The sequence below is a fragment of the Schistocerca nitens genome, chromosome 9, assembly GCF_023898315.1.
Source record: "Schistocerca nitens isolate TAMUIC-IGC-003100 chromosome 9, iqSchNite1.1, whole genome shotgun sequence".
Classification (NCBI taxonomy): domain Eukaryota; kingdom Metazoa; phylum Arthropoda; class Insecta; order Orthoptera; family Acrididae; genus Schistocerca; species Schistocerca nitens.
Genome location: NC_064622.1, coordinates 499,170,884 through 499,179,663, shown reverse-complemented (window position 1 = coordinate 499,179,663; position 8,780 = coordinate 499,170,884). Strand labels below are relative to the sequence as shown.

The 8,780-nt window shown below is 45.1% G+C and overlaps 1 non-coding gene across 1 annotated transcript; it reads left to right on the top strand.

Moving 5' to 3' along the window:
• The first annotated feature begins 4,056 nt into the window (after positions 1-4,056).
• Trnal-caa (transfer RNA leucine (anticodon CAA)) lies at positions 4,057-4,130 on the top strand. Its single transcript has one exon. It is a non-coding gene; the product is annotated as a tRNA-Leu (tRNA).
• The last annotated feature ends 4,650 nt before the right edge of the window (positions 4,131-8,780 follow it).

Here is an 8,780-nt window from a genome sequence, read left to right as displayed (position 1 = left end):
CAGACCTGATGGATGAGCTATTAGATAAGAGCAAGTGATAGTTGAATGATGCTATCTGTTCGGATATAGGAGTCTCTAAACGGCGGAGAGAGATTTTTTGTGTTGAAATTTATGCAATCTATAGATAGTGATATTCAGACGCTAGTGGCAACAGTTAAGAGCGGAAAAATAGGTACAAATCGAGCGCTGGTAGAATGTTGTGGCAATGGTAATAATATTTAATTGGAGGTGGAGGTGGTAAATATGGACCAGGCTTTGAATATTGTCATATGTGCTTGATGCTCTGTATAAAAGTTTGAGTCTTTAATTGCGTTTGGTATTTCTGGGTGTGTGTAAAATTAATTTTCCTGTTGAAAGTGCGAGAAAGACGAGTTGATTGGTGTTTAGATAGAGGCTACGTTTGTAATTCGAAAAGAGGGGATGAGAATGGTAAATTGATTGATGGGCATGGTTTGTGGGGTGATATATGAGTGTCAAGATAGGGTTGAGGACGTTTACGTATGTTGATGGTGGGGCGGGTGTGAGGTTAGGTACGGTGGGAGGTGTAAATTAGATCTTATTAAAAAAAATGTCGTAAAGTTAGAATAATATTGAGAAGATTTTTAGATGACTGGTCACGCGACGAGGCGAGAGCAGGGATGTGTAGTTATGTTTAGTTAAAGGGCTGTGTCATGTCGTGTGAGGAGCAATGCGCAGTGTGCTACAGTGTCATAGGAGGTAAAGAAATGTGCTGCTATGATGTGTCTAGCGTACGGAGGCTGCCCCTTGGAATTATGCTACGTTGATATAAAGTTGACTTTCAGCCGCGTTCGGTGGTCGCGACTCGGGATCGCGGTCCTGGACAGACGTATGTGTGTGCTTTGACCGCTGACGAGCGCGTTGACCACGCCATCTCACGTTTGCGGAAACCGAGCAGGGGCTGTGCGAGATCTGAAATAAGACGGATGGGTGACTTCACGGTCCTGTGGGCAGGGTGCGGAGTGGGGGTACCTGCACACGTCTGCTGAGTTATTTTGCGAGCGGGTCTGCAGGCCCTGCTATGCGTTATTAGGATAGTTTACGAATACTGAGCGTATCTACATATCTGTGTGAAGAATTAGTTGGTAGCAGTTTCCTATAGTGTGTACTGAAATTATGATTGGGTGCGTGTCTGTGGGCTGTGCAACATGTCTCAGGGCACATCTGGGATTGGTGTTTTGTGATAGCGTGCTAGATACACTGTATGGTTAAATAAGTTGTTCGAAAAAATAAATAGAGTGTTCTCAATGATTACACGCGCCTGCAGCGCAGATCAGAGTGATTGGTTTTCCGTCACCATCTCGGTTGCAAGCGAGTAGTAAATGTTTTCCCGGCCGCGTTAATCGAGTGTGTCAACGAGCTATGAGCTATTCTGCCAATAGACGTGAAGGTAGGTCCAGACCTGAGACGCCGGCGGTATACATGAGAAGAACAATGCAGCTTTCACATGTGTCGGCTGTCATGAGTGATCGGAAGCTGAACTTGGCTGGAGACTCTGGAATCCCCTTCCCCGCCGACCGCGCGTGCACGCGGCCTGCCTTGGAGCGTAATCTAAGGCGCATAGGTGATATCAATTTCTCAGGTGCGAATGCGACTGTGTTGAGGTCATGTTTGGGGGACGCCGAGCACAGACTTTTGGTCGGTTTGGCAGCTGAGGGTGTTTGGGCGCATCTGTTGCACTATTTTGCGAGCATGTCTGTGCACTGTGCGGTGCTTTATTTGGAGAGTTTAATAGTACAGAGCTCGTCTGATGATATTGTGTACTGCATTATTTAAGAGCTGTTTGCTATTGTGTGGTGAAATTAGGAGTTCTTTACCTGTTTGTGGCCTGTGTCAGATGACCACAGTCGGATCAGTGCGGGAGTTTTGTGACAAATATACTCCACGACTAAATAAAAGGGCTCCAAATAAATAGAGTGCAGCCCTTCCTTACCTCCCCGAGCAGCACAGCGCAGTCTGAGCTGTTTTTGCGCAATAACGGCAATCTCGTCAGAATGTGAGTGAGTAGACAAGTAACTGGACACATTTATCTGTAGAGGAGGTAGAGGTCAGGATTGGAATGAATATCTTGATAGTTGTGGTTGTGTTGCCAAGTGTAGTGCACTACTGGTTCAAATGGCTCTGAGCACTATGGGACTCAACTGCTGTGGTCATAAGTCCCCTAGAACTTAGAACTACTTAAACCTAACTAACCTAAGGACAGCACACAACACCCAGCCATCACGAGGCAGAGAAAATCCCTGACCCCGCCGGGAATCGAACCCGGGAACCCGGGCGTGGGAAGCGAGAACGCTACCGCACGACCACGAGATGCGGGCAGTGCACTACTGGAGGAGTTCAGAAACTGCATTATGTCAGCCTTACATATCGAAACCTATGAGAAGTAAAAGTTTCAAAAAGATATGTCGCAAATAAATAAAGTACACTCGTTCTTCCTTCCATCAGCCTATGCGCTGAAATTATTTCCGAAAGTTAGCAGTTGTTTGGCTATTTGGAGGTAAATGTTTTGCATTATTTACGAGCGGTTCCCATGTCTGTAGGCTGTGCTTTGAGCTATTTTTAACCGTTTACAATTAGCAAGCGTGTGTCTAGAACATTATAAATGAGTTATGTAGGAGTGTTTTGCAGGTGTGTATGATGTGGGACATGTCGGTGTGATACATATACTCCATTCCTAAATAAAGTAAATTGGTTCCTCGGTCCATGGACCTAGTGCAGGGTGAGTCCATTTACCAGAAAAGTGTACGAAGAGGTTGAGTGCTGGTGGCTTAGTTTGAAACAATTTTCTTAGGTTGGTGGCGGAAACGCAAGTGAGCTTTGTTTACTGGCAGATTTCAAACTTGGCGCTGGTTCCCAGGAGGAGGAGGTGGCGGTCTGGTCCTCGAAAAGTAGTTGAAATTAGGGAGTTGAACACGTTTGCATACGTATATGAAATTGTAAATTGAATTACTTAATATAGCGGGGTGGTGAGAGTGAATTAGCGAGCGTCCTCGCGACGAGCACACACGCTGTTATACGATCATGGTGGATTCCACTGTCAGTCAAACTCTGGCGCCAAACGTATCCTTTGTCTGGCATGTGGTCGACAGGTTCCATCCTGTCCAGCGTTAAGTGCTCGCAGGCACGGAAAGATGTTTACGTAGTCGGACTCTGAGGCGAGCGCGGCTGACCGTTTGTGGCGGGACCCTTAGGCGCCGCTCGCCGCCTACCTGGCCGTGGGGGGTGTGCGGGCAACGCTGGTCGCTTGACGTCAGCCGCCAGGGAGCTGCCGATGGGGCGGGCTCAGCTGGCCGCGCGTACGTCAGCTGCGCTCTGGAGTTTCGCTGTGTGTGCATGGAGAAGTCAGTTGGGACACACCTGCATGACCATAATGTTTGAAATAATGAGTCATTTTCCAGGTATTTACAGAGGGCTATATCTGTCGCGTGTATGGAGGGTGTGTGACGTAAGCGGGGTGGCGGCGCAGCAGCGGTTGTACAGTTATTATGCGCGCGCGAGAGCGATTAAAGTACCGGGCGTTCTAGTGCGGCCCAAACGTGCTGTTATATAAAACTTCCTGGCAGATTAAAACTGTGTGCACCGACCGAGACTCGAAATCGGTACCTTTGCCTTTCGCGGGCAAGTGCTCTACCATCTGAGCTACCGAAGCACGATTCACGCCCGGTCCTCATAGCTTTACTTCTTTCAGTATCTCGTCTCCTACCTTCCAAACTTTACAGAAGCTCTCCTGCGAACCTTGCAGAACTAGCACTTCTGAAAGAAAGGATACTGCGGAGACATGGCTTAGCCACAGCCTGGGGGAGGTTTCCAGAATAAGATTTTCACTCTGCAGCGGAGTCTGCGCTGATATGAAACTTCCTGGCGGATTAAAACATTCTGGAAACATTCCCCAGGTTGTGGCTAAGCCATGTCTCCACAGTATCCTTTCTTTCAGGAGTGCTAGTTCTGCAAGATTCGCAGGAGAGCTTCTGTAAAGTTTGGAAGGTAGGAGACAAGATACTGGCAGACGTAAAGCTGTGAGGACTGGGCGTGAGTCGTGCTTCGGTAGCTCAGATGGTAGAGCACTTGCCCGCAAAAGGCAAAGGTCCCGAGTTCGAGTCTCGGTCGGTGCACACAGTTTTAATCTGCCAGGAAGTTTCATATCAGCGCACACTCCGCTGCAGAGTGAAAATCTCATTCTGGTGCTGTTATATAGTCATGGCGGATTCCACTGTCGAGCAAACTTTGCTGCCAAAAGTGTAGCACTGCGTTCTCGCTCGCACAGGGATATGTGTTGGATGGTGAGCGGTCGGCATCGACAGGTTTGAATGTGGCGCGAAAAGTGTGGCAGCAAACGGTCGATCGTTGTGTGATTAAGCTCCGAGGCAGACAATTTTGGCGGGAAACGTGCAGAGGTGACGAATACACACAGTGAGCGGACAAGGGGCCGCTGTGACGTCAAACTCGGCAAGTTCCAGCGTGTCCAGCGAAAACATGTTTACGACGTGGGAACGATCGCTGGGCTCGCCCCCCGCGCTTGTGGCCGGCCGCCTCACGTGACAGGCGTCGGCAGTGTCTCCGCGCGCTGGCCAGGAGGTGGCGAGGATTGGAACTAATTCAGTTGGAGCGCGGACGTCGTGGTGACAGCTCTGCGATATCAAAGATGTGTGTGCCGACTGTGTTGGAAAACAAGTGAGGACCGACTGCTTGAAATAAAGTCTTCAGTCTCTTCCTCCCTGCAAACTCAAACGATGTGACTTACGTTACTATAAGAACAGTTTATTATTCGAGGCGATTATGATAGGCTACCAGTGAAAAAGAAGATAAGTGACAGAGAAAGCTAGTACGTGTGATCAATTACGGAGTTGGGATTTGAACTTGTGATAGATTTTTGTTAAGGATGTAAGGAAAATGGCTTTCTCACCGAGAAAATCGGACATCTTGAATAAATAATAAATGATAATAATAAATAGAAGTACAGTTTTCGAGACATTATCATGTTGGAATTTGAATTTGGCCCAATTATCTAGTGGAGGAAGGCCTATAATAACAAATGATAATGAATGATAATAAATGACAATGAATGATAATGAATGACAATGAATGATAATGCATGTTAATAAATGATAATGAATAATAATAAACAAAAGTAAGGTTTTGCAGCCATTATCGTATTGGGATTTGATTTTGGAGGGAATTTTGTAGTGGAGGCAGGTCAATAATAATAAATAATAATAAATGATAATAAATAATAATAAATAATAATGAATGTTAATGAATGATAATCAATAATAATAATAAAGATAAGTACGGTTTTTTGCATGCATTATCCTGTTGGAATTCAAACTTCCCGCAATTTTTTCTTTGCAGGCTTAGTTTAGTGGATGTAGCACAATTGGGCTGTTTTCCCCGCCAAAATTCAAAATTCCCGCCATTTTTTTCTTGAGGTTAGGTTAGTGGATGTAGGACAATTGGCCTATTTTCCCGCCCAAATCCGCCATCTTGGATGACGTCATGTGATGTTGCCAAGTCTACATGCCGCCATCTTGGATGACGTCATCGTCGCCATCTTGAATAAACTTGGCAACAATGGAGAGTGGGGTGGTACATTGGTTGTCCCTCTACTCACGCGGAACATTGCAAAAACGTGTACGTCATACGAAGTGTTTCGTGACGCATTTTAGACAAATACTGGCCCAAGGAGACACAGGATTGAATCAAGCAGGAAATAATGATGAGCAGAGACTTGGAGAGTTCAGGGTTCGGTAGTCCGGTGAAGTATTTAGAAAATTGAGCAAGAAAAATCAGTATTTGGATGAACAATGCACACTGGCTGAGATCATAAGATACTTTTGCATAGAGTTGCCAATTTCCTACCAGCAAACGCTCGTCGGCCGATGTGGAAATGATGTAGAAGCATTCAAGGGTATCCTAAGAGAGTTGGTTTTCAACGAGCAGCAGGCACAAGAAAAACGTAGGCACAGAGACGTGCAAAGTGAAATAAGGGAGAACAATAGAGGATATAACAGAAGCCACAATTAGCGAAACAGTGTAAATCGGCTGCCTCACCAAAACATGGACCATAGATATTGTAGTGGGAACAATGTACAGTGGAAGAGCTATGGCAGAGAACATAGCCAACAAAATGAAGATGGAGCCACAAAATAATGGCGCGTTATGGGGCGACAATAGAGAAACTTGTCAACGGTCTGACCCTGGAGACCTGGAGAGATCAGGGTTCCGTAGTCCGGTGAAGTATTTCGAAAACTTGAGCAGGAAAAATCAGTATCTGGACGAACCATGCACACCGGCTGAGATCATAACGTTGTGTTACATGAAGTTGCCAATTTTCTACCAGCAAACGCTCGCCGGCCGATGTGGAATGATGTAGAAGGATTCAAGGGTATCGTAAGAGAGTTCACTTTCAACGAGCAGCAGGCACGAGAGAAACGTAGGCAGAGAGACATGCAAAGTGATAGAAGTGAGAACGACGGAGGGAATAACAGAAGCCATAATTGGCGAAACAATGTAAATCGGCCGCCTGACCAAAACATGGACCATAGATATAGTAGTGGGAACAATGTACAGTGGAAGAACTATGGCAGAGAATATAAACAACAAAAAGAACGGGAGCCACAAAGTAATGGCGCATCATGGGGCGACAAGAGAGAAACTCATCAACGGTCTGAATAACAACAGGATTCGGGGACAATCAATTGAAGTTAGCCCACCTAACCCTGGGAGAGTACGCCAAAATGACGTAGAAAGTGAACGATGACTAGGCCAGACGACAGGCTCTAGTGAAAATGCGCCCGTAAACCGTCTCGGAAGTAAGAACATAAATATTATAGAATATGAGGACATGAGGGAGTTATTACTTTATGAAAGGGAAACGTTACCCAATCAGAAAATCTATCCGGTGGTAAAAGTACAAATTGGCGAATTATGAGTACTGCTGTAATAGATAGTGGAAGCGAACTCTCAGCTATTTGAGACAGGCTGTTCGCTAAATGCAAGGATTCAGTTAATACTCCTGTGCGCATAGTACAAAAAACAAAGGTACGAGGTGCGATAATTGGAAAGGGTATGGAAATATCGCAACAAACACGTCTATATTTTGAATGCCAACGACACCAGAGGACTGCAAATCTGTTCATAATACCAAAACTAACGGCTGATATAATAATTGTAGATTTTCTTTCAGCGCAGAAAGCTATCATTGATATAGGAAGAGGGAGTTAATGTTAGGGAAAGAGAGTGAAATAAAAAGCAGATTTGATGAGAAGGCAATAAAAGCTCAAATTCCGGCGAGCTGTTTAAAATTACAATTCACGGACCAACATATAGTTCAGACGGAAGGATGTAGAGAAAAATAATGACAACAGAGCAGAGTCCAAGTCTGAACGAGAGCAAATTAATGAAATTAACAGTATGATTGACCCAGAACTCGAGAATCTGGAAAACATAGATAACATGGACAGGCAAGGGTTGGAGCTTGTACTCAAATATAACGCAGAGATCTTATTACCTAAAACCGGATGCATTAAGGAGTATCAATATAAATTTGAGGTGAAGAAACATACAACATTTCGGGTACCTCCTTGTGCCATCCCATGGTCATACCGGGAAAAGGTTCTGGGTGAACTACGAAGAATGGAGGACGAAGGTGTAATTGAGGCCGCGAGATTTGAGTATAATCGTCCACTACGCATAGTAGACAAAAAGGACGGTGGAATTCGACTGGTGTTAGACTCATGCCAAATAAATGCCATTATTTTGCCAGAGACCGATGGCCCCGACAGGGTTGAGGAGATCCTTCAAAGATTTCATGGGGTTTCGGTTTTACCTCACTTGATTTGCAATAGAGCTTTAGGCAGATAGAGTTAGATTATGACTGCCGAAAACACACGGCCTTTATTGCCTTCGGAAGGAGTTTTCAATTCAAAACTCTTCCTTTTGGATTGAATATGTCTTCAGCTGCATTTATCAGGAATTTTAGCAGAATATTGAGTTAAAAGAGAAGATTATGTGTTATGCAGACGATATATTGATAGCGGAAAATACCTGGGAAGTGTTAGGCAGTTTGAAAAGGTATGGGGTGACTGCAAATATTGATACGACTTGTTGTGGGAGCAGTAGGGTTAGATTTCTGGGACACGTGATAACAGGTGAAGGGATTGGACCCGACCCAGAGACGATGGCAGCAGTTGCAGAGTTTGCCACTCCTACAACCAGAAAACAACTGAGAGGGTTTCTGTGGATAATAATTTTTTATAAAACGTTTATATACGTAGAAACATTAGCTAGTACCCTACTCTGCCAATTGACGGGAAAAGGAACACCCTGGGTGTGGGATGAGAGTGGAGACATAGAATTCAATAATTTGAAGGCGGGAGTCGTCAGTGCTCCTGTTTTATCACATCCTGACTTATCACAGGATTTTTGTATGGCCACTGACAGCGCAAAGACCGGTGTGGGAGTTATGTTCTTTTCTGGAGTTCCAACAAGACGGCAAATTAGTACACAGAACTATCGCCTTTGGTAGCAGGGTACCATCCAAAAGTGAAAGAAAGTACTCTGTTACCGAACTTGAATCCCTTGCAATAGTATGGGGATTTAAAAAGTTTAGATACTTTCTATTCGGTAGAGAAACAAAAGTCTGCACGGACTTCAGGGCCCTAGAATTTCTCCTAACAGCCGAACTTCCACATGGAAGACTAGCGAGATGAGTAGCTGTCCTTCAAGACTACGTTTTCAACAGTCTATGCGCCTGGACCGACAAA